A 25,528-nucleotide genomic window follows, 5' to 3' on the forward strand; every position below is an offset into this window, starting at 1 on the left:
ATAATATGTAACTTAATCTTTAAAGTAACAATCTGCTCATTATACGAGCTGCTTCTCAGTGAATCACTGGTAAAGATGTTAAAAGGATTAATAGAGGAGCCATGTTGTGACGATGTCCTGAAGGCGGAGTTTCAGAAAGAGCAGATGCTTCTCAAAGAGACAAAGGTCCAATTTGAATTGTTAAATTAAAAAGTCTATATATATATATATATATATATATATATATATATATATATATATATATATATATATATATATATATATATATATATACACACACATATATATATATATATATATATATATATATATATATACACACCATTTTTTCAAACATAGTTGCTTGTTTGAGCTATGAAATGATTCTATGTGGCTGGAAAACATGTAATACTGCCCTTTTAAAACATCTTCCACTGATATAGACATTTTCTGTTGCAATTTCAATTGTTGCCTACCCCATGTTTTATGATCTCAGTTTGTAACTACACTGTAGTTAAGAAACTCCTACATGAGGAGAAGGACGCGTAGGAGCTGAAAGTTCATTGATTCAACATGCCAGACTACAAGGAGAATAAGCCGAAAGGGAAAGAGGAGGAGAAAAGTGCATTAGCTCCCAGACGAAAGCCAGCTTATAGCTTGTATGCACAATTTAACCCGGCTTATCTCCACAAGCTTTACATCCTTCTAACATCCACACGTACATAAATAACATCCTTATTTTGATGAAACACAAGTTCCCATTGCGGTTAATAATACAGTCTTCACTCCCCTCCTCCCCCCCAACTCCATTGAGCGAGGAAAATAAAGCTCTAGTAAAGTGTTATGGGAGGTGAGATGAGGGTGAGAGACAGGGTGAGGGAGACGGGGGGAAGCAGGCGGAGAGGCAGCAGAGAGGACGCCATAGTGCTGCAATGCAGCAGCAGAGCCAACAAATGGTCCAACTTTGCAAAGCGGGGGCCCGGTTACGCTGCGATGACCCCGTCTGAGCTGTATCTAAGAAGCTCCTTCTTCTCCAAAGATAATCATGCATGACCCACTGGAGGAAGGAGCACACTCAGGCTGACACTTTGCAGCCGCTTTATCAGCCTTTAAGTTCGCGGACATATCTCGAGTTCATTTATCTTTCGCTTCACTCTGAAGGATAATAATGACCGGGCAGCAGGGAGAGGGCTTCGCGGGGCTACGTGTCGCTCGGAGCGATGAGTTTGCTTTCTGCCACGATGGAATGTGTTTAAATATATTTATATATCTTGTCTGGATGATTTTGGAGTTGGAGTTGATAATGATAAGTTTGTTTGTATGACACTCTTTTCAAAACAAAGTTTGGAAAGTGCCAGAAGATATGGGAAAAAAAGACTCTGACTCAAGGTTACATAAGCAAAAAGAAAAGAGGAAAACAGATGGAGGAAACAAAGTGAAGCAGTTTATATAAGAACAATCATTTAATGTCTTTATCTGGAAATACATTTTAATGTATTTCCAGACAAAGACTGTCATTGTATTGCACAAGTAAGTGTCACATTCAGTTGTTACAAGAAAAATGCTACATAATTAAAATTTTACTCATATTTGAAATATGAGTAATATTCAAAGAAAATGTGACTTTGTAATTTAACGCCTTGAATTGGGCCTCTGTCTTTTTAAAAACTCATGCTCTTTCTGAAACTCCACCTTCAGGAAGTCGTTACAACATGGTTCCTCTATGAACCCTTTAACAACGTTTTTTCCAGCATTGTAAAGTAGCTCCTTCAATGAGCTCAGGAAATGAGCTGTTCCACCAAGTGTTTGCTAATTGCTGCTGGCTAGTCTGAAGAAGTTGAGTCACGAGGGGGGGCTGCTCTGTGTGAGGCAGAAACTCAGAAGATTGGAAACAGCAGCTCAGAGGAGGAGCTTCGTCTCGAAGGCGGAGCTAGGTCCACCCAGAATGGCAGCCATTCACAACTGAATGGTTGCCATGGGAGATTAAACTATTTCTCAAACATGCATGAAATAATTAAGGAAACACTCCTGATATGTTTTTGATGAGGGAATCACTTTATAACATAATGTAAAGCTCAAAATGTCAATTTAATATAATACTGCCACTTCAAGTTATTCTAAACGAATAAATGAAATGTTAGAGCAGTTAAGTTACTTTATGTTACTGACGTCATCAGTAGGTGGATACGGTTTGCTTCATGATCGCCAAAAACGTCACATACAGCTATTCCTAAAAAGTTACATTCTGCGAAGCGGAGCGTCACACAGAAAGAGAGGGAGGGGTGGAGTTAAGCTGGTGGGCACTGCTGCATGCAGCCAGCCAGCACAAACAGACTGTCAGGCTACGGCTGTCAGTCAGTGCTGTTGTTGCTGCAGCTGCTGCAGCAAACTGGTGCAGTGCCACAGTTTCCCTCCTTGACTCTGCTCTCCTTGTCGTTCCTCCCCCAGCTGTCTGCTTAACTCTCCTCACACCTGGACGTTGTCCTAAACCTCTCCATCCACTTTTCTTCCCACCCCTAATGTCCTTCACTTTTTTTCAGAATTCATGTAGTTTCTCCCTTCCCGTCTCCTCAACACCCCAGCCCTCGTTCTCCTCCCTTTTTTCTGTGGATCTCCTTTCATCTCTCCACCAAATTTCTTTCCCATAATTCTTCCATTGCTATTCTGTCTTTGTCACTCTCCCAGTACCTGTCTAAGCCTCTCACATCTCCCCCGTCACCTCCTTACTTTTCCATTTCTTAGACTGAAGTGCTTATGAGAATGTTGATTAAAAATCGACACGAGTCAAAGAGGGAAACTGACAGGTCCAATGACACCTTTACAAAGGATCTAACCTTCCCTTGTTCTATCCAGGTCTTTATGGTACAGATCAGACGTGCACTGACTGATGTTTTCTGGCCCATCATCAATAAAAAATCTTTAAAAAGCCTGACCTGCCAATTCCAATTTTGCATGCGACAAATTTTCTTGTCTGAAATGTTGGTAAATATAGCAAGAAAGTTGCTGAGTTGGCAACAGTCGGGTGATTATTATTAACTGCAAATGTGCAGATATGACCTGGTGAGCCGGTCTGTCAGTCAAACTTCTGTCACTGCAGAGCAGTAGAGGACAGTGGTTGGTTTTTACTTTTAGATCTTTTCAGAGGTAGGTAAGATCGGTGGATAAGATCGGCTTCACAGGCAAGTATCGAGAGATCGCTGATCTCCCAAAATTAAGGAAATTGGCGCAGATTTATTTATTAGCTTGCCGGTTCATTGGTGCACCCCTTGTACAGACATAACGGCCTGATACATGCAATCAGCTGGAGAAGTCACAGGTGATCACTTGTGTTTCTTTAAAAAATTCTGAGATAATCAAAGGACAAAGATACCATCTAAAAACTCCACACAAAAGCAATGCAAGAATACTTTTGTAATGAGTGAATACTAAGGCACTTAAAGCTCCTTCCTTATTTTTAAATCAAAAGATTAAAATGGCTGCACTTTCATGCTGTTAAACTCTGAATCTGTTTTATTCTTATAAAACCAGAAGCTAAATGAACACAACCAGACCAAAAACCCTGACCTCCCCTTCCGTTGTTTTGGTCTGATGCAGAGGGTGAAGGTCTCACCGACACCTGTCGTTTTTTTTGGCTTCTGATAGCGCAGCAAATAAAATGAGATTTTCCAACGCATCAATTATTTCTTCCTCCTCTTCCGAAGGAACTGATGGCCAGCAGGTCCAGCAGGGAACCTCAGACATTCCTTTCCATCAGCTCAATCTGAAGATGCAAAGGCATTCTGAGGCCAGATGGAATACACAATTCCCCCAGAGAATTCTGGGTTTTCCCTGGGCAATCCTCCATGAAGGATGTGACTGGAAAACCTCCAGTGGAGGCACCCAGGGGGCATCCTGAGCAGATACCTGAACCTCCTCAACTGACTCCTTTTAACGTGGAAAATCAGCAGCTCTACTTTGAGCAGTCAGCTGATGATAGAGCTTCTCACCCCATCTCCAAGGGCAATGGTAAGTCCAGCCAAACTCCAGAGGAAACTCATTCTGACGTTTGTATCCGGGATCTTGTTCTTCCTACCCAATCTGTTCGTCCATCACCAGGTCCATCCCACCGTCACTCGTGAACAAGACACCAACTCCTCTTCCTGAGGTAGAGACTGATGCCCAACCCATAGGGGGCAGTACACCTTTCCGTTTGAAAATCCTGGCCTCACACTCTCACCACACACTTCACACTTCTCCACGACTACGTCTTGAGAAACTGAATGTTTCATTCTTTTATGTTTATAGTATTTCTAAAGTATAGAGAATCATTTCCTTTCTTTCCCCTCATTCTCACCATCTCTCAATTAATTCAGTAGTTTCTACAATGCATGCAAAACCCCAGTTTTTGCAGCCTTTGTCCTTCCTTCCATCTTTGGTTTTCTTCTGCTCAAACTCTGCTTCATCCATTTACACATTACTCTACTTTCATCCAACCTTCCCTTCATGCCTCCCATTCAATCTTCTTTGCATTTATTGTACTGAATATCCTCTCATTTGCCAACTCTTCTCGTACCCAGTTATTCTAGCCCTTTGCTCACCTTGTCTTTCCATTTCACTTTTTCTAACCTTGTGTCTTGTCTCTCATCTTTTTTCCTCTCCTTCCTTCAGAGAGGTGCTCTCATCCCATCTGGTGAAACACTTTGGTTTCTCCTCACCCAGGGCAAGGATCAACTTGAGCCCATTTCACACATGACAGAGTATGCAGCACATCAGTGATGTATGTATACCGCTCGAGGAGCCATTATGGACGAAGAGAGGGCAATGAGGAAGAGTGACTGTATCAGTGTGTGCCTTTTTCTTGGTGATCGGCAACAGTGCTGACTCGAGTCTATCTGAATTTCAATGTTCTTCGCCAAACAGATGCATTGAGATTCTGTCAGCATATTCTGAAATATTCTCAACATAAAAAAAAAGTAATCGGGAGTCGAAACAGCCAATGAAACAGGCAGCTATCGATATGCTCATTTACCCCATGCCAGCAAGACTCAGGGAAAAGTGAGAACGGAGTCATAAAGGCTCATGAGAGCGAAGGCTGAGAGGAAGAAAAGAAAAATGAAAAAGTGAGAGGAAGAACATTATATTTCGCAGAGAGGGCAGGAGGTGAAGACGGAGTGGGCGAGACAGCTTATACTACTCAATCACACATGAATCAAATAGATCAGTTTTTCTACAGGGTGAAATAAAAAAGTGTCTTTGTGCGAGAGCACCATGAGGAGTTGAAAAAATAAAAGTGTGACCGTGGGTGCATGTGGAATATCTGCAAAGTGTTGGTCTGTTTTTTTCAATGTGTGCATAGTCAGTATTGAACTTGAAAGGTTGATTTCACTCTTTGGTCAAGCGCAAAGACAAAGTCTTTGTGTTCCAGCCTCTTAAAACGTGGAGCGAGGCATGTGGTGACTTGACATCGGCAGGTTTTTATTAAGCTCTTTTTACTGTAGAGGAGCCCTTGAACCTGAGCTCATCTGTATGCTCTACCACGCAACTAAACAAGCTGAAAAGACAGAATTTCTGCTACTGTCTTGAGCCGCATGCCTGGCGGTGGATATGCCTCCTGTGCATATCAACAAGACATGAAAACGTTCCCGCTGTGCCTTGATAAACATGACCTGCAGGCTGTGTTAGTTGGCAAAAGAGTTCCTGCTAGCACACACTTTATAGACAAACTAAATATTAAGTTTGGTTAGTGGAAGTTGGTTGTTTTTCTTCCACCAAACAATTTGACCATGTGATACAAATTTTCCTGTCAAAATTTCACACTTTTTCAGTCTTAGACCACAGTCGCCAAGCAGGTCTTAATGCTCAATTCTGAAGTTTTTTCTGAAATTTTATTATTTTTGTGTGATCATACATACTACTAATTAAAAGCGAGCACAATCAAACTTCTGTGTGAACGGTTTACAACCCTAAAACGAACCATGTGCAGGAGCATAACGTAGAAGTCACAAAGCAGCTCACTTCTTATGGAAGTAATGGCTGCCACTGTCTATGGATTAATTTCAAATTTGCTGAAAGGTGGGGGCCGACAAGATTGTCACAAGATCATAACAAGATGAAAGAAGTAAAAAAAAAAAAAAGTTGAGCATTGGGACTGATTGGTTCAGTCATTGTTTGTATCCAGATTTATGACGCCTGTCTCGTGTCAACGACGTGAAAGTTGAATAAAATGCAAAATGACCATTCAGACTGCAGACACTTTAGGAACTATCAGATTCACATTTTATATAATACCACATATGGCAGTGACACACACTGGATTTTTTGGGGGGTTGAAAGATATGGAATTGGGCCATTAAGAACATCTGAAATGGGCTCGCATATGCCTGCTGTCTGAATGTGACCTTAGTTCATTTGCTTCCAATTTAGGTATACATAAAGATGCACATTTGGGATAGAATTAGACAATATTGAGAAACAAATTCAAAAATACCAATGAATGCATTTTCTTTTTCCTCTCCATTACTACGGCATTCCCAAGTCTTTCCTTTATCTCAGAGATCCATTTGGTATAAGCACATAAAAGCCTATTAAAATCTATCCAATTTTCCAAATAGATTAATTAGTAGCAGAATGTGAATGGATGGCAGATGAAAGAAGAACTACCAGAAGTTCAACCTTGCAGACCTTTTCAAGTGCAATATTTCACACACTGAGACTATGATAGCATTTATTGTAAAGATCTAGGTTTGGAGAAAAAGGTAAGAGAAAAATACAAACATATTCTGTACTTTATTTTCTTTTTCCAGGCTCACCGCGAACTTTAAAGTACTTTACCAGAATGCTTTTAACTTAATAATCAACACCAGAATAAGCAGCAGGTGTGGGGTGATCAACTGGATTCAGTAAAACCTGCAGCAGGTGAGCTACTTTTGAAGAATTCTAATAATCATTCTGAAACAATTTCATCAAGTGTGCTGCACTTCACACTAGTAAAATTCAACCTTAGAACAAAAAGAAGCTGGTAAAGGTCAGACATGGTGACAGTTCAAGTTGCGAAGGGTTTAACTTTGCATGTTTAAGTCAAAGTTTGCTCCTCGTGCTCCCTAAGAGGATGAGGATGCTGCTATGGTTGGCAAGCCAGAGAAAAGTGAGAATGTAATTCTCATTGGGACAAATTCATTTCTATCCCTGTTGGAATTTTTCCACCTGAATGGTTTTTCTTCATTTTTCCCCAATTACAAATTCCATATTCTGCAAAACGCAGTTCAGAAATGCAAAAAAAATTGGCTTTTTGGACAACTTTGTTCTGCTGCCTTCTGAACTAAAGCTACTGTGATTAATCAGACCATTTTCTTCTCTTTGTGGCTACAGAACAATGTATTATCTTCCTGCTACCTAAGGTAGATTTAGCTGCAGCTGTAAGGAATATAATGTCACCGAAGGACAAAGTAAATTAAAAACATCCAAATGAAGAGTAAAAGGTTGAGAGCAAAGTACAAGTGGATGACTGCGACTGAAATACCTTAACAGTTATTAATTTGCTTTACAAGATAAGCTGCTTATCTACTGCAGATTCAGACATTATGATTCAATAAAGGTTCGATAAAATTGATGCCTTTTTTGTATTTATCTAAAATCTGCACAAGCTATTTGCTGTGGCAGAAACACAATTTTGAGCGAAATGGTGCAGCTGGGAGATTTGGGGGAATTAGAAAAATGGTAGACATGTGTTCTGGTAGGAGTTGTGAGTCAACATCCGGTAAGTTGAACCGTTACTGGCACTGCCAAGAAAACATGAGCACAACGGCACAGACTCTCTGTACTCAAAGTCATTAGCTATAAATAAAACCAGCTTTGGTTAGGCTTCTTCAAATTACAAGTGAACTATTGGGGGGGGAGAAAAAAAATCATGATAATAGTTAAACATTAGACCAGCAGAAGTCATTTAAAACCAAACCCAAATGATTTTCATTCAAAAGATACGGACACAGTCAGCATAGAAATCCTGGAATCTTGCTGCAGGAGAAGAAAGCTAATTAAAACACTCACTCAAGAGTGAGAATGACATTTTAAACATGAATGTCCTTCTTTCATGTTTACATCAAAAAGGAAACAAAGTAAAGTCAGCATGTGACAACTGAGCCTTAGCAGAACCTCTGTTCTGTCTGTACCTGAGGAGACTTGGGGCAGGAGCAGGTCAGGTTTCAGAGCAGATCAGACATTGTGTTTAAACTGATCAGACTCGGGACAAAATCGGTACAGTGTTGACAGACAGCGTTAGACACAGCTGCGCTGGAGACAGCGTCTCCAGTGATTGAAAAAGCAAACAAGAGAGAGGCATAGGAGAATAAATGAAAGTTACGGAATCATCATACCAGCAACGTGACAGCAGAACTAAGGCCCTATGATTTGTGGAAAACACAGATTAAATTCAACTCACCCTGTAATGCTGAATGCCTCCAAACTTGAACGACTATGGATTTTTACAAGCTAAGAGATTTCACCCTTTAACTGACTCTCACTGAGAGCCAAACCCTGTTAGCTGCTCCCTGTCTGTTCGATGTGACGCGCTCAGCTGATGCCCACTCTGCTTCAGACTAACAGTCATGTTGAAGGGATCTCTGCTCAGTGCAGCAATAACAGCAAAGCTCTTAGTTTATGAAGCAGGACAACTGTTTCGTTGTTTTGTCAACATAACACATAATTTACAGTAAAAAGGAAGCTATACTGCAAATACATATATTTCAGTCGTCTTTTTTATTATATTATTTTAAGCTGAACATCAAAATTATATAATAGCATATTAGCGCCAATGTAGATAGAAAAAAAGGAGTAAATTTCCACCAAAAACCTCAGAAGTTTCAGATTAATCTGAGAAAAGTTTAGAGTTTAAAAAGTCAAACATTTTCTAGAAAAATTTTAAAAATTTAATTAATCTTAGAAATAATATATATTTTTTAATTAGCATAGATCGCAGGCGCACCACTTTTCACTCAAACTGAACAATTTGGATGTTTCTTGTTTTCTGTGCACATGTTGCATTGCCACAGAGTTGCGGTTACACTTTAGGTCTATTTTAACAAATTATTGAAAGCATGAGAGGTGCGTATAGTCAGAACATTTACTCACCAATTCAGTTCTATTTAATCTGTTCAATGCAGTCATATTCTCATAAGGTTTTACTATATGCACATATTACTATGTTGTCCAGATCTATGAGCTGCTTCCAGAATAGTCCAGAGTAATCTGGATACAGAATATGTGTAACCTACATGCCTTTAGGGTGAGCCATTCACAGAAACGATGCCATTTTTTTTTTTTACCAGGAACCTTTTCAAAATGGAAAAAACACAAAGGTGTGTAGGCATATTCAAAGGCATATTCAACCAAAAACTCACTATTATTCTATTGTAATTTGCATGAGTAAAGGAAATGTGTGTGGGAAGGGCTGCATGACTGGCTCCAGCCCAGGGGCCCACCTTCTCCTAAATCCAGCTCTGTTTTTGGCCTTTGTTTAAGACACATTTAGACAACATGCAATGAAACGATAAAACATTACATCACCAAGCACGTTTTGGTTGCAACCTCTGCTTTCTTAAACCTCCCCACAGAGAACATATGTCTGGATGTTTATGGGAGGTGTAAGCACTGACCAAGCAGCAGTACGATAAAATGAATAGGTCTCTGTCTGCACTACACAGAGACATCTAATTAGTCTGAATTGGGATGATAAAGTTGTCTTATTTGCCAAATATGTGCGGCTCCAGCTGAGAGAAAACCTTTTGTCTGATGAACAATTGTACAAAAATTAGTATTACAGTCAACGGTGTTTGTCACAGCATACTCATAGTCTGTAAAGAAAAGCCATCATAGACTAACAGCTCGCTCTGTGAGACGATGATCATATTGGCACAATGGCATGCTTATTCTTGTGTTTTATTATCCGAATCCAACAATAAACTTTGGGTGTATCGGATCTATAAAGTCTGACATGTGTTCCAACATTTTTTTAATACCGGATCATTTTATGATCAGCAGACGGCCCACAGCCCCAGCGAAGTGATTAAACTGAGACAACATTTGCAGTTTCAGGGAAATTTTATTAAATTCCACATTTCCATTCAATCGAAAACCTAAATTAATGTTTGTCCATCGACATATACTAGAGTCTGGGCATGTGCTTTACAAGAGTCTTGGCATGTGAGAAGGTACAGTAAGAAACAAGGCCAAAAGACAGACAGAAAAGAGCCGAGGTAAGAGGATGGAGCGGGCTGCATGCCTTGAGAAGCGCAGTTGCTCTTGGAGGCCCAGAGAGCTGCCATCTGTCCCAGGGCTGGGGAGGCCAAGCCAGGAGACAAGCTCCCCTGACAGCATGCAACCGCCATATGCTGCTGGAGCGTGTACACGACGAACTGGCATGGCTGAGAGCGACATGGGATGGACTGGCCTGGTCTGGTCTGTGGAAGCTGTGAGCTGAGCTGACCTTAAATGCTACAGCTTCATTTCCATGACAAAAAACGGCCTAAAAGCAGTTGAGCATGCATTGAGATCTCTGCTGAGTCAGGACTACATTGGACTTTTACCATTGCACTTGTCACTGGGTATTGACTGGACAATAAAAATTTTAAAAAAGCCAATATCTGCCAGTTAAGTTGTTGTCATAGCAACATTACGTATAAAAAAAATACTGTAGAGAAGTTTGTATACACTCATCATCGACATAAATGTTAACTTTGGGTTGTAATCATTTATCAAACCCATCTTGGTTCATTGTGGGATGATCATACAATAAACAAGCTCAAACTCCAGGTGAGTCAAATTCTTATTATTTAGTTTGGGTTTTTGATATCCAAGAATACTAACAATGTTAACAAAAGACATCTTAGATACTCCTATTATTGTGGTAAAAGTTGTACATCGTTGGCTTTGGGCACCCAGCCGTGATCTCTCCTACAGCACCAATACGGTGAGAGCTTCGTGTCCTCTTGATGCGAGAGGTGTGTGTTATTGTGTGTTGTTTTGTGATTGTGTCACGACCAGCAAACTTGGCTGGGTCAATAAACCAACCAAGTTTAAAGTTGTTCTGATGTTTGTGTACACACTAATCAATATCACCCCAAGTTAACATCAAAAGTCATATCATGGCATTGTTTCTCTGTTGACGATTAGGAGAAGATGGAGCATGTAGTATTCCATTACTGTTATCCTCCAAATGTGGGTGCAGCCGACGGCACTTAACTTCCAGCCTTCAGTGAGAAGAGCAGGCGGAAGTGCAGACTTTTTGTTGCTTTTGTAACAATGTGTAGTATACCTTTTATACATGATGATTTAGTCCTCCTTCGCATAAACACTAACCCACATGCAGCGTGAGAACTTCAAACTCCATAGCTACATGGTTACCGAGTTCAGCACAGAGTTCATCAGACTCCTGACTTTTTTGCCATCTCTTCCAGCCTCGACAATTTGGTGCATCATAGTCAATAAATATCAACATAGTCGCTACACTGAGACACATCAATAGACATCAAGAGTTAATCTATTAACTCTTGGTTAATGTATTAATTTCAACTGAGCAATTACATAGAATTTGAGGCATTAAATCTAATCAGATGCTGCAGTCGGTTCCCAGAACTCATTTTAAAACTCGCGGTGATAGAGCATTTCAGGTGGAGGCCCAGAGGCTCTGGAACGCTCTCCCTCTATCAATGAGCTGCTCCGACTCAAATGACGCATTTAAAAAAAGGTCTCAAAACTTATCTCTTCAGACTGGCTTTTGGTTAATTTTGTTCATTGATTTTAGATTATTTTATTATTGATGCGTTTCCTTTTTTGTAAAGCACTTTGTGATTTTTATGTCTGTGAAAGGTGCTATATAAATAAAGTTTACTTACTTACTTTAAAAAAATTCAACAGAATTAATCTTTTCCTTTTTTTTTTACATCCAAAAATTCCAAGCACAAACGACATATGCAACGACGACAAAGCTGCTTCCTTTGACCCAACAGGGGTTCATTTTTGCCTCAAAAAAAGCAAAAATTAACCAAAAAGCAAAAATGATGTCCAATCTGTGTCCAATCTGATTGGACGCTGGAAAAGACTTATGTTAACGTTGTGCTAAAAGAAGTTAGCCTATCACTGAAACTATTCAGTGCAACATTCTTTCTTAATGCTAAACATGCTGTCAGCATCCATATCTCTAAATAATCTTTGTTCCAGAGAAGTTCCATGAATGCTCAGGAGTTTCTGAAACACTTGAAATGAAAGCTGAGTGGGTATAACAGTACTTTGCACCAATCTGACGGCTGAATAACCTAAATAAGACATTAGCAACAGGAAATATCTTTGTTATTGAGCTCATAAAAAAACAGGTTTCTGAATTGAAAATGTTGTTTATGGATGCAGCCATGGAGCAGAGACAAAGCGCCACCCATGTGAGGACGTCTTAGTCCTCGAAGTGACCGTCACAGATTTGAGTCCCGGCCTGCTGACCTCAGCTGCATGTCTTCCTCCTCTGTCATAACCCACTTTCCTGTCTGACAACTTCTAAATAAAAGGCAATTAGAGTTAATAAAACCTTTATTTTTTTGCCAATGTCTGGTTTTTGACTGAAATGTGATTCATTAATTACAAATCGTGCAAATAACTCCATTAAAAATTTTAATTGAGTCCCATCACTGTTTTTTTTAATATATATTCAGAGTCACTGAATCACATCAGCTCTGTCAGCGCACAGCAGAGCTTACAGGGTATCAAATCCATTCATAAAATTAATTTTGATAACTTTAATATGCTTTCTGTGTGCAGGGAGATGCAAGGATTGGCAATTATCAAAACTGCATCAGCTGGTGATCCCTAAAGACTCAGATCCTTATTAAAAACAAATTATGATACATGTAAATTATTATTATTATTTTTTCTAAAATGACCCTCGCTGCCTGCAGCTGTAAAATTCCTCCATTAAAATGCTATGAAGTTAGTCCACAAGCCATACTGGGGAGAGATGACCGGCTTTGTTATTAGTTTTCAGACATCAACATTCTGAAAATGAAATTTGGATTAGAGGCACATGACTAAAGTTAGACTTTTGAATCTGGCACATACATAGAGAAACGCACGGCTTCTCTCTACGTCAGGAAGAGACAGAAACGTCCAGACAGAGAGGTACAGATGGACCTGCAGATAGACAGCATGGAGGCAGATAGACAAACAAAAGGATAAAGTGAGGTGAGTGCCAGGTAAGCAGACTGTTAGGTTTTATGAGCTGCACACGTAACACACAGCATGAAACAGGAAGGGCTCCTCTCAGCAGCGCTGCCTCTGCTGACACACACACACGCGCAGGCATGCACACACACACACACACACACACACACACACACACACACGCACACACACACACACACACACACACACACACACACACGCACGCACCAAAGATTTTATCCGTTAATGTCACGGGTGTCGGTGTGCTCTACTGAATCAGCATGATTCAACATTACTGGACTGCAAACACACTTATCTAAATATTCTTAAGAAAGTATTTCCACTCTGAGGCTTTGTCAAATTTGGAAATCTACATTTGAAATAGACATTGTTGTACAGTCATGTTAGAAAATTTTTATAAAAATACACAATGCGAGGATACTGGTTTCTCAGGATAAAATTACCTTTTAATAAAAACCTTAAAGTAGGTAGTAAACATACTTTTTAATTAAGCCCATATTTCTGGATGAAAAGGTTTATTGGTCTGCTGTAATATGCTAATTTTAAATGTCCTGTTTTTATTAACTAAGTGCAAAATCATAATTTGGAAACAGAAAAAACCCTTTTTAACACATATCTGTGTGTAATTAATCTATATAAAGTGTTTCACTTTGTGATAAAGTTCTGGAAATTAAATATTGTAATATCAATAATATTGTAATTTCCTGAATGGGTCTCTGTGACACAGTACTGACTTAATGAGCACAGTTGATGTTTCCTACAGTGTGTTTTGTCAATCTGATGGTATAATCTTTTAAATAAGTTTATGTTAACCTCCCACATTAAGAGTAATGTTATATTTTAATTATATATTTTTTAAACTGCATCATGTGCGTCATTTCACAATTCACAATTCACAAGAAGTTATAAAAACCTGTCTTTGTGAATGACGTATTGTTTTACTGTCCATAGTCTGAAAACAATAACTAAAATAAGTCATTTTACTGCTCAGTTGTTTACGTCTGACAAAGCACATCAAGCTGAATTCTTATATTGTACCAAAGCATTACTTGAATTATTTAGTAATGTAACAAACTTATGATAAAAGGCCTTCTTGTAAAAAAAGGTTTTACAGAAATAATGATTATGCAAATTTATGTTTAAAATAAAAGTAGATTTTACTTCTATTACAGCTCCTGACCTTAAAGTAAAGCTGCAGCAGGTTTTACAAAAATATGTTTTTTTATTTTGTTTTTTTACAGAATAGTGTCACCATATTGTGACAGTATAAAATGAGACAGATAATCCGTGGAGAGAAAAAAAAAATCAAGCTCCTCTGCCTCCCTGAGCTACAACTGCAGTCTGCAGAAAAAAAACAACTTACCGCTCCAGGAAAACTCTTTATCTGCCGTCATCAGTGGCCATGCTAACCAGCCTTAGCAATTCCTGGCAGACTCTGTTGTGGTAAACCAGCTGTAACGTAGCAGACAGAAAGGGACAGAGCATGAGCAGTGTGTACACGAGGGTGACTTACAGCGCTGAGACCCTTATATAAAGTATTGGCCAATCAGAGCCAATACATCAGCTCTGATTGGCTATTTCTAACTGAATAGTTTCTGCCATTAGTTCTGGGAGTACTGGGAAATGGAAAAGGAGCTTGATTATTTTCCACAGATCATCTATCTCATACTCTACTGTCACGACATAGTGACAGTTTTACCTGCTGCATCTTTAAACCTGCACAGTAAAAATGCTGCTGTTAAAAATTGTGGTGGTAAAGAAGCTTAAAAAAGTTTGGGTCGCCTTTAACTGAAAAAAGTTAGACACAAGTGCAAGGAGAGCAAAAATGTTAGCATGAAGCTCCAGACGACAGCTCTTTTAGTCCAGAGGGTTTATCACACACAGAGGGTGCAGCCCCCTGGTGGGTATGAGCTCAATTCACCCTCACCGACAAATAAATGGCATTTTCGTGTGTGTGTGTGTGTGTGTGTGTGTGTGTGTGTGTGTGTGTGTGTGTGTGTGTGTGCGTGCGTGCGTGCGCATGTGTGCATATGTGTGCACATAGCATACGTGTATGGTATTCCACTTGAAACCCCTGAAAGTACCGTCACACCTGGCAAGGTGCCAGTTTCAGAACAGTTAGCAAGGCAGGACTGCAGTGCTCGGCACAAACTAGTAACACACACACACACACACACGCGCGCGCAACGTAGAGATAATGTGACTCTCCTTAAAGAATACATGCCCCTCCAGTGCTTAGAAGTTTGTAGCCTCATTTTCAAGTCTGACCAACTTTACAGGACATTAACCGTTAAGGTCAGGGAAAGCTTTCATACGATCTCCCACATCCAGAGTAATGTTGGAAATATGCTGGCAGTGGAAATGGAAATTCTATGTCAGAACATGATTATCCAAGTGGGGCATTTAGAGTAGAATAGAAATATCCTTTACCGTCTCTATCTCTGAAGAAAACAAACAGTGCTGACAAATAAATGCTGTTGCTGCAATGACAGAAGTGTTGTCATAACACCAAGCTCTTTTGTTCATAAAAATCAACCTTACTTGAACATTTTTCCTGCTGATTTGTAGAAAAAAAGGGTTAAACATCCAAAGGGGTGAATACTTTTTAAAAGTGCTGTAAATTAGGAAGCAGAACATACAAGACTGGAGAAGACTGCTGAACACAACTGGTTTATAATATCTGCTAATTAAGAAGTCTTTGCTGCGTCTTCATTTGATAGCCTTCCAAACAGGTTCCCCTGTTACTGCATGTTTAAAAAGGGTAACCCACTTGGCTCCTTTTTTAGACTCCCTGAGTTGGGTCATTGTTCTGTGGAGGAGAAATCTCTGGGTGTGAGTTCATAAAGAATATTGTTGATAAAGATTTAACATTGGAAAGTGTGTGTTTGACTTTAAAGACGTTGAACATTTGCATAAAAACGCAATTGTGAAGATATTGAAGTGGCCTGCACCGAAACAATTCTATGTGAAATGTGCACAATGTACATAATCAGGCATAACATTAAAATTGAGGGACTGGCAGCAACAGGGAGGCTCCCCCAGCACCAAGCTCCGACCTCCATCAGACCCCTAAAGATCTCCTGTGGTCTCTGGCACCAAGATGCTGGCAAGAGTTTCTGAAAGCCTGTGAGGTAGTTTTTCCATCTTATCCCCGAGATGCTCAGTTGGATTTAACATGTGGGGAAATTTGGAGAATCTTTTAACTCTTCAAACCTGCTGTTTTGCTCCTCAAACCTTTCCTTAGCCATTTCTACTTTGTGGAAGAGGGACAGAGGGAACACCCCTTACAAAATGTCAGTTCCTTCATAGAGTTTTTAAGATGTCCTAACAATGCTTATATACGTTGTGCATGTCAAAGAAACATCAAAACGTGGATGGTAGGATCAAAGTTTTTCCCTGGGTCCAGAAGCTAGGCATTCACATTCACATCGTCAAGTAAAGCACTATGTACTGTATGCACTTCATTTTATTAGCTCTAAGAATTTTGGTCTAAGAAAAGATACAGAATAACAAAATTAAAAGCAAGAAACAAACACATAAAATTGACAGACAGTAGACAGAGTTAGAGGTTTCTCTAGGTATTCACAAAGACTTTCAGTCGCCTAAACTGGATTTAGATCCAAAAAAACTTCCTTAAAGATCTTGGCAAAGGCTACATGGCTATTAGCTTCACCGCAGTCTCTCTCGTGGCATCTCTCTTTTTCTCTCTCTCTCTCTCTCTCGTCTCTCTCACACACACACACACACACACACACACACACACACACACACACACACACACCACACACCAACCTGCAACCTCAACTGACTTCCAGTAGCCTCCGTGACCTGCAGTATCCTGCATTAGCTCACATTCACAAAACAAAAACCTACATGAGCCTACACCAACCCACACTCACTGAGTCATTACACAGCACAAGCAGACAAAATCTCACATGCACACTAAATTCAGTGCAGCTGCCTAGTAACAGGTAGGTTATTTTTAATCGCTCAGGAAGTCTGCAAGAAATTAATTGTTTATCACATGGAATCTAATTGCAAATCAAATGCATGAAATAACTTCACTCCATAATTTAAGTCCGGTCAGTTTAATTCAGGTTAACTCGTTTACAGACTGACCCGCCATGTGTGGAGACACCTCTGGGATTTAATCCCAGAACCCTGCCTGCCATAAAGAACCAGAGCACCACCATGCAGCTTCCTTTGTTTTTAATAGCATCAGACATTACATGCAAATTTTGATTGCTTTATCTCATTTTCAACTTTGTTGAACATCATAACAGCTTTCACATTGTAAAAATACCAACACAAAGTGTTTCCTTTTTTTGTGCGATACACAACATTTTAACAATGGATGGAAATTGTTAAATTTACATGCCTTAACTTGTATTTGTTTGTTTTACAATCAGAATTTGAGTGACAAGTTAAATACAGTGGAACACATTTGCTCGGACTGATATTTAACTTTTCTCAATTTGGAAAGGGCCTTGAGATGATTTTTGTATTGAAGAGGTTTAATAAAAAAATAAATATTCAGGCATTTCTGTCTGGGCACATTATGCTATGAAAAGATGAAGTCAAGAGGTTCGTGTGAAGAGTTTTGTCTGCTCTAACTTCTGCTTCCTTGTTGAAAGAACCGTAATACTGAACTAAATGATACCAAAAGTTCAGATAGAGTTTAATTAGCAAAATCATATCATCCTATTCTGACCTTTTTATGTATTTATTCAATAAGTATTTCCTTCTTTGTCTTTTGAAATTCTAGTTTATTCTAGTTTCCTTAGTGACAGTTTTGGTATGAAATAACTGGCAGAGGTCAGAGACCTTCAGAAACTCTCAAACTAGCAGTAGATGAAATGATGTCCTAGATTATCATTGGTAACTTTTAGAACTGTGGTTCCTAATCCTGGTCCTCAGGCCATATGGCGGGTCAGTACATATTTTAGGATGAATTCACACCAGCACTGTTTAGTCTGCTTCAATCAAACTCTTAATCGTTTACCTAGAAAGTTTGGTTTGTTAAAGGAGGTGTGAATGTGTATTCCAACTCTGATCCGGAACGAAAAAGGCGAACTCTTGGTCTCGGTTGATGTGAACTCTGGTGATGTGAACTCTGGTGCGGTTCTAGAGCATAAGCGGAGAGCGCTCTCAAAGCAGGAAGCGGACCACGATGGGGGGCATTCTGGGTAAATGCAACCAAAATAAACGCATGAGAAATGGTTTATGGTCTTTTGCTAAAGACGAGAAAAATCCTACAACTGCTAAAACTGAACCCACTGCATTTTTTTTACATTTTGTACAGAAGGAAGCCCAAGACCAAAAAAATTAATAAAAATGCTCAAGACCAGTCTCAAACCTACCATCAGTGGAGAACATGCCTCTGTTGACAGAACATAAGCTTCAGGTCAAATTATCACAGTTCATGTGTATTTCTCTTTATTTGGGAGTTTTTAATAATTTCAATGGTGTTAAGATGTTTTCTCCATGTCTGAAGCAAAACATCGGTTCACATTTGGAAATCCACATATGTGGATTTCCAAATCAATTGGAAAAACTTAAAACACATAGAAGCAGATTGTGAAAAGAGGGCCAGGGCAGACTAGAGCTAGCAGATTTGATCAATAAGCCGCAACGATTTCGAGCCAAGTTGTTATAAACGATATATCCTGTCACAAGCTGCAGAACTGCTGCATCATCCACCACTAATGCCAAGAATGATCGCCAGGCAGACTTATGATGAGCTCCTTCCCACCAGTTTGCTCCATTATGCCGGCGCTTGCAGTACAGCTTAAGCCATCAACATTATTCCAATCCATACCAGCGGGAAATATGGAAAATAGAAATCACACAGCTCTGCAGCCAAGAAAAGAAAAGTTGCTCCAGTATTCTCACCCTTCCTGTGTAGCTACATTGAACTTGTACGTATTTCTCAGTCAAATGCACATCTGCAACCAGCTGAGGAAAAGAGAGCAAAACATAGCATTTACATGTGGAGAACAAGCACAGAAACCAATCTGGTGAAAAACTTCAAACAGGAAGATAAACATAGATAACTGTGGAACAGTCGATTAGAGAACAATAACTGTCCTTGTAATTTGCTTGAGCTTTGTCATTCACAGCGGTTTTTATCATTTCTGAGGGAATAAACAAATAAATAAACTCTGAGTCACACAAACTGAACCAATTGAAACTCTGAACACTCACTGATCTTGGTTGTCTTCATCTTCACATGAGTTTTAGTCTTCAGGGGTCGTGTTTATCAGATAAGATGGAAGTCCTTCAGGGTGAACATGAGTCTGTCAGAATGATCATCTACCAAGGGGATTATTAAAATCAGCTGGTCATATAAACCATCTCAATCCCACTGATGATGAAGGTTCCTGACTGGATACTGTTAATTCTTCTGTGACAATCAGCTTGAACAACAAACTGAGTCAGTATTTGTTAGCTTACTTTAAAAAAGCTTGTATTTCTGTGAAATCGTGTAATGACCATCCACACACTGAAAAAAATAAATAAAGTCAAAGATTTTGTGCAAATATCTTAGTTCACTTGAAATAAGACAAAACTAACTTACAAGAGACTTTTCATCAAGAATTAGGAGCTTCTTTTAAGTCAGTAATTTCTTATTATTGATGAAGAACGTCTTGCTTCACTGGCAGATTAATTCACTTACTGTAAATCAAAGGAAAAAGTGTCTTGTAATGAGTGAAATAATAACCAGTGAAATTAGCAGATTTTCAGAAGAGACACATAAAGACAAAGTCGGCCTTCTATCATCTGAAGAATATTTCTAGGATTAGAGGACTAATGTCTCAGCGAGATCTAAAGAAATTCATCCATGTGTTTATCTTTAGCTACAGTAATTACTGCAACAGCATCTTCACAGGTCTGCATAAAAATCAACCCTCCAGCTGCAGCTGATCCAGAAGCTGCTGCTGGTGTTCTGACTAAAACCAGGAAGACAAAGCAGATCACCCCATTCTAGAGTCCTTCTACTGAGGGAATAGACTTTAAAATACTGTTGCTAGTTTATAAATCACTGAACGGTTTAGCATCACAAAACGTTTAAGATCTGCTGTTGCTGAATCAACCTTTTAGATCTCTCAGGGCTTCTGGTTCTGGTTCTAGTTCTGCTCTGCATCCAGCATTCAACAAATCTGGAACAAACTTCCAGAGAACTGGAAAAATAACCACAAACATGCATTAGTATATTTTATGTGCATTTTATGGTGATGATTTTTGATGACTATGATGACAAAATGTAATGTTTGTTGCTTGTTTCATAATTGGTTGTTGTGTTATGTTTCTATCATGTGAAGCATTTCGAAATGGCCTGATGTTGAACTTAATTTGACTTGAGATATTTAAAACAATTGACTGTATGTCAAATTAATTTTTTTCTACAGGGTGTTTCACATTAACTTGTATACTTGTGTACAGTGGATACACAAGTGGATACACACCATCTATGGTTCAGTGTTCACTTATTCGCAGATTCTTCTACGGAACATACCTCCAAATATTTTTTGAAAAATTTGACAGTTTTAACTATAATTGTATTATGTTGTATTTGGTGTGGGGTCTATTAAAATGAGCAGCTATAGGCATTTTTAGAGCATGTCCCAAGTACAAATTTTAGCTATATGGAGGAGGTTATGCCCTGTATTCCCACAAATACTGTGTTACCAGGTACAATTCAAACATGATATTGACCAAATATATTCAGTTGCCTTCAGGCAAACTAAAAGTAGTGCGTAGCCCAAGCAGAACAGGAAAGCAGAACAAAATAAGAAACTTGTAAGCATGCCAAATTTAGCTTCTCATGCACATTCTGGGCATTCTCTGCCTCCGTCTTTTAATGTCAAAGAAATATTTAACATTGTGATTATCTTTAGAAAGACAATAATAACAGCCGAAGACATCCAACACAAACTAGACAGACTCCCAAATGCATCTTTGGGTTCCCACCTTCCCACTCGGCTTATCATCATGAGCTTAGGGCTTTACATCAACTCTCCCTTCTGTGTGTGACAACACAATGCTCAGTGTGGTTAGATGATTGAAGTGCTTTGTCTTAGCCTTACATCCTTCACTGAAACGAGGGTGTGTGGGATGCAGTAAGGCGTGCCAACAAGCTGATTTTTCCCCCCCTAATTTAAAAAGCTTGCTCGTGTCCTGAGGGCAGAAAGACGTCCTCCACTAATTTCCATTTCTGAGGCATCAGCAGTACAAGTTTGAGGAGGTCTGCAAGTTTCTTCCAGAAGGAAAAAAAAACTTCTTGGTGAAAGTGAGAATTAAATAAATATACATTTACACAGTTCCCCCAACACAATTCATACAAACTTGTCTCATCAGAATTCCTCTTTGCAGCCCGTCTTAATTCTGACCTCGCAACCATCTGTAGAAAAAAAAAGTATAACATCTCCATCTGATTACTATTCAAGGAGTGTATATATAAATAACCAATGACTAAATGCATAAATGATCATAAGGAAGAGTGCAGAAAAAAAATCCGCTGTGTAGAAAGTTTAACAGTGAACCTGAGGAACAGAAAGAAACGAGGATAAAAGAACCAAAGCAAACCGGTGAGTAAATTACAGTGAAAGCATGCAAGTAAATACAGAGCATGACAGTGTAGCACAAAGTCATCAAGAGTTCCTGAATACCTGCAGAAGAGTTGCAGGGTTTAATGGCAAAAACATAATATGCAGCATTTTACAATAATAATCAAGTTATAAATGCATTCTAGCCTCCCAACTCATAATCATTTCTCAATCAAAAAGTCCATCTAGATTTCTTCCTCCAAAAACAATGATGCATGTATGTTTGCATCATGCCTATCATGAGCAAATTCATCACTGTGACATTCCCAGAGGCAGATTTTAGTGATTGCAGGATTTCTCTTTTGACTTTGGTGAAGGATCACGAGTCATTTTTCCAGCTAGCTAGACTCACGCATTTGTTTTGGTTGCATTTACCCGGAATGCCCTGCACTGCAGTCCACTTCTTGCTGTGGAGCGGTGTTTGGTGCCGTTCAAATATGTGTGTGAACACCAAGCGGTTCACTTCAACCAAACCCAGACCAAGGTTTTTAGGCAGACCAGAGTTTGTGCTTTGGTCCTCATGAATCTGGGAAAAGGCATTGATCGCCATCTTCATCCTCCTCCAACACCAGTTGTTTTCATCGGAGTGGAACTGAGCAGCCTCAGAATTACTTTGTCACACACTTCCTCCGTCTCTTAAATTATGGCAAATAAAAAAAATCTGCTTTTCATTTACTCTATCAATCTTGGTAGAGTAAATGATATTTCTCCATAGCAGCGAAGTCCCTGTCTAAAGAGGGGCGTTCGAAACTTTAGCAGCCTAAATGCTAAATTTAATCATCCCAGCGTCGCCCCGGGGACCCGGGCTCATTAAAACGCTGCAGTAAACCCGACGTGTCACAACAATTAGGCCGTGTTGTCTCAACTTCTGGTACAAGGCGCTTCGATGTTAGCATGCAATCGGGGGGGAGGCTCCTTATCTGCAAGTTCTCTTTAGCTATATTCCCTTCGAGTTCAGCCAGAGTTCACACCAATTCTTTATTCTTTTTTTTTTTTTTTTAGTTGTAGCCTATGGCAAAGCACAGCCTAGTCGCAGTCTGCATCAATAATGTAGACACCACAGCCTGTTAACATCTCAGCCTTTAGCTAGAGGTCTGCTTGACAGCCATGCACTTAAACAAAGGAGGGCTGGAGCTGTGATTAGCACAAAGAGAACTGAAAGCCGGACAATTTTAAGTGTGGGGGAATAATAATTTGAAGTTCAGAGTACGGTCGAAAAGACGAACACACACTGCTGCTTTAAAGCCAGGAGTACAGTAGATGAAGTGTGTGTGTAGAAATTGGCTTCTGTGGCGTATCTACCAAATGACCACACAGCAGCATAAAAAGGAGTGAATTTCAGCCCCCCAAAAAACTCTGAAATTTTCCCACAAATTGTCGGAATTTGAAAAGTTCTAAATTTGATAGAAAAAACTTGGAAATTTCTGAGTTTAGAAATTTCAACTTTTGACAAAAAATTTCCAAAAGAAAAACATTTTTAACTTGAAACTCAAATTTTGAGATTAATGTCATTAATTTTCAAGAAAAAAAACTTGGAGGTTTCAAAAGTTGCAAATTTGTAGAAAGGCTCAGATATTTTTCTAGAAAAACGTGAAATTTCAGTTTCAAAAGCCAAACATTTTTGAATTTTTAAAACTGAAATTTTAAACTTTTTTTCCCCAAACATTTCTGAGATTTTCACATTTTCAAACTCAGAAATTCCACCCCCCAAAAAAAAAAATTCTCGCATTTTCTTTACTTTTCACACTCAAAAATGTTCTGTTTTTTCTAGATAGTTTCCAAGTTTAATCTCAAAATGTCTAAGGAAAAATGTCATCTGTTTTTTTGGTTTTTTCTCTCTCTCTCTGCAGGGGCCCCAGTACGGCGTGGTATCCACTCTGTCTTACAGACAAACATCTTGGAAGAATCTCAAAAAGCCCCTCATGGCACGCTTTCACATGTAAAACTATAATTTAAAGATTCCAACAAAATTTGGTTTGCAAGAGATTGTGTAAATCTTTCATCAGTAAAACTAAAAAGCCACAGAGGAGGAGACTATTCAGGCTAACAGAACACGCATGAAACGTGTCTGGGTCTCACTCAACAGTCCTTTCTCCCATGCAAGGATGCCACTGAATTATTTAACTACTACTTAGACTCCGTGGTTAAATTAAACTATGCAAACAAGAGCAAACCGGATTAAAATCACATCAGCAGCAAATGAAGCTACTGTTTGACAAAACAGCTTAAACGTCTTCAATGACGCGCATTTGAAGAGGAAGACCTGATGAAACTGCTGTCTTCAGCACTTTTCTTCGCAGGGCTTCTTATCTACTTAATCACCGACGTAGCACTGCGCTTTCTGGACTGCCTCTAATCAGCGTGGGAACTGTGGAAACATTTACCCAATGCTGAGGAGCTCTTCTATAGAGCTTAAGGAGCTGTGAGTTGTGGGAAGTGGATTCGTTAAGAGAACATAAACGACGAGAGCAAATATCTGTCAAGTGTGTTCCATCAGGATCACATGCCAGTGAAGGCAAATCGGCTTTTTTCCTGCGTTTTACTGGAAGTTTATGTATTTAAGTATTATGTAAGGAGTGTAAGGACTGTATGCTGTGAGCGCTGAGGTTCTTTGTGTGTTCAGGTTGCAAATAGAGAAATTATGAGTTTGCTGGTGAGAGACAAATATCACAAGTAACCATACTACTAGTAAAACTGATGACATTTATGCTGAAATTAAAATAGAATTTTGATGAATGTGCAAATGGCAACAATGGTAGAAAAAAATATCAGAATCTCGTATACCTAGTATGTACCAATGGAGGACATCACCTTGATGGAGAGATAGAGACAAGCAGATGAATCAGTATATCATTTCAGAAAGAGCTCAAACAAAATTATTAATCCAGGATTTTACCATTTTAATCTAGCAAATCTCATCTAGGATACAAGGCCAGACTTAAACATTCTACTGGATATTATTCTGGAATCTTACATCTTCATTCTGTATCCTCATGAATTCATTATTCAAAAACTTGACATTTCTGTTGACAACTGAAAACTAAAAAAAAATATTTTTACATACTAATCTGTACAAAAATATGACTTACAAATGTTTAAACATTGGTGCTGCCAGCACTTTGGTTTGTTCCATTTCTTGGCCAATGTCAGCTGTAGCAGGCTCAGAGTTTTCATGACTCAGCACAGTGATGAGTCATGACTGAGAATCAGCGTGCAGAGAGAACGAGAGAGAGGGGGAGGGAATGAGGGAGAAAGAGAGAGAGGCAGAGAGAGAGAGAATGAGGGAGAAAATATGTCCCTGATAAAGTGTGTTTAGTCCACTGGAAAGTCAGAAACTGTTGAGAGAGAAACTGATGTCTATGGAGCGAACTGCAGTTCTAGAGGAGGAACGGCAGAACGCTGGATGCCAGATTGGACAAAAAGCAGGACAGTTTAACTGAAGGGTTTTAAGCATGGACACAAAATTTAATTTTTCCTTATTAAACTGTTAAGTTCAAATATTAACTTTATTAATTTGTAGAAAACTACTATACAGAAAAAAAGTCGTAAGAATTCTGAATCAATTCAAAATGGTCTACAATCTTAAAATGCATTCAAGTTGGATGTTTTAAACGCACTACTGTATTTGCAAATTAACTCTATATAGCTAATATTAGAAATTTAAGTCATGAAATTATATTCACAAATTTATTTTTCTTTAAATGTAAACTGATTAAATTTGATACAGAATGGATCCTTACTCT

General features: G+C 39.1%; 1 protein-coding gene and 1 long non-coding RNA gene across 2 annotated transcripts in view; one reads left to right on the forward strand and one right to left on the reverse strand.

Annotated features, from left to right (window-relative positions):
* Nucleotides 1-25,528, reverse strand: part of ldlrad4b (low density lipoprotein receptor class A domain containing 4b) — a 247,347-nt gene that overhangs the window by 209,463 nt on the left and 12,356 nt on the right. The window contains exon 2 of the mRNA XM_017305324.2: nucleotides 14,543-14,631. The gene's annotated coding sequence lies outside the window, so the exon portion shown is untranslated. The remainder of the gene's footprint in view (nucleotides 1-14,542; nucleotides 14,632-25,528) is intronic.
* LOC145547679 (uncharacterized) lies at nucleotides 9,958-12,541 on the forward strand. The gene is made up of 2 exons (XR_014083982.1): nucleotides 9,958-10,764; nucleotides 12,358-12,541. It is a non-coding gene; the product is annotated as an uncharacterized LOC145547679 (long non-coding RNA).

The sequence above is a fragment of the Poecilia reticulata genome, chromosome 16, assembly GCF_904066995.2.
Source record: "Poecilia reticulata chromosome 16, P_reticulata-male-v2, whole genome shotgun sequence".
In the NCBI taxonomy this organism is placed as follows: domain Eukaryota; kingdom Metazoa; phylum Chordata; class Actinopteri; order Cyprinodontiformes; family Poeciliidae; genus Poecilia; species Poecilia reticulata.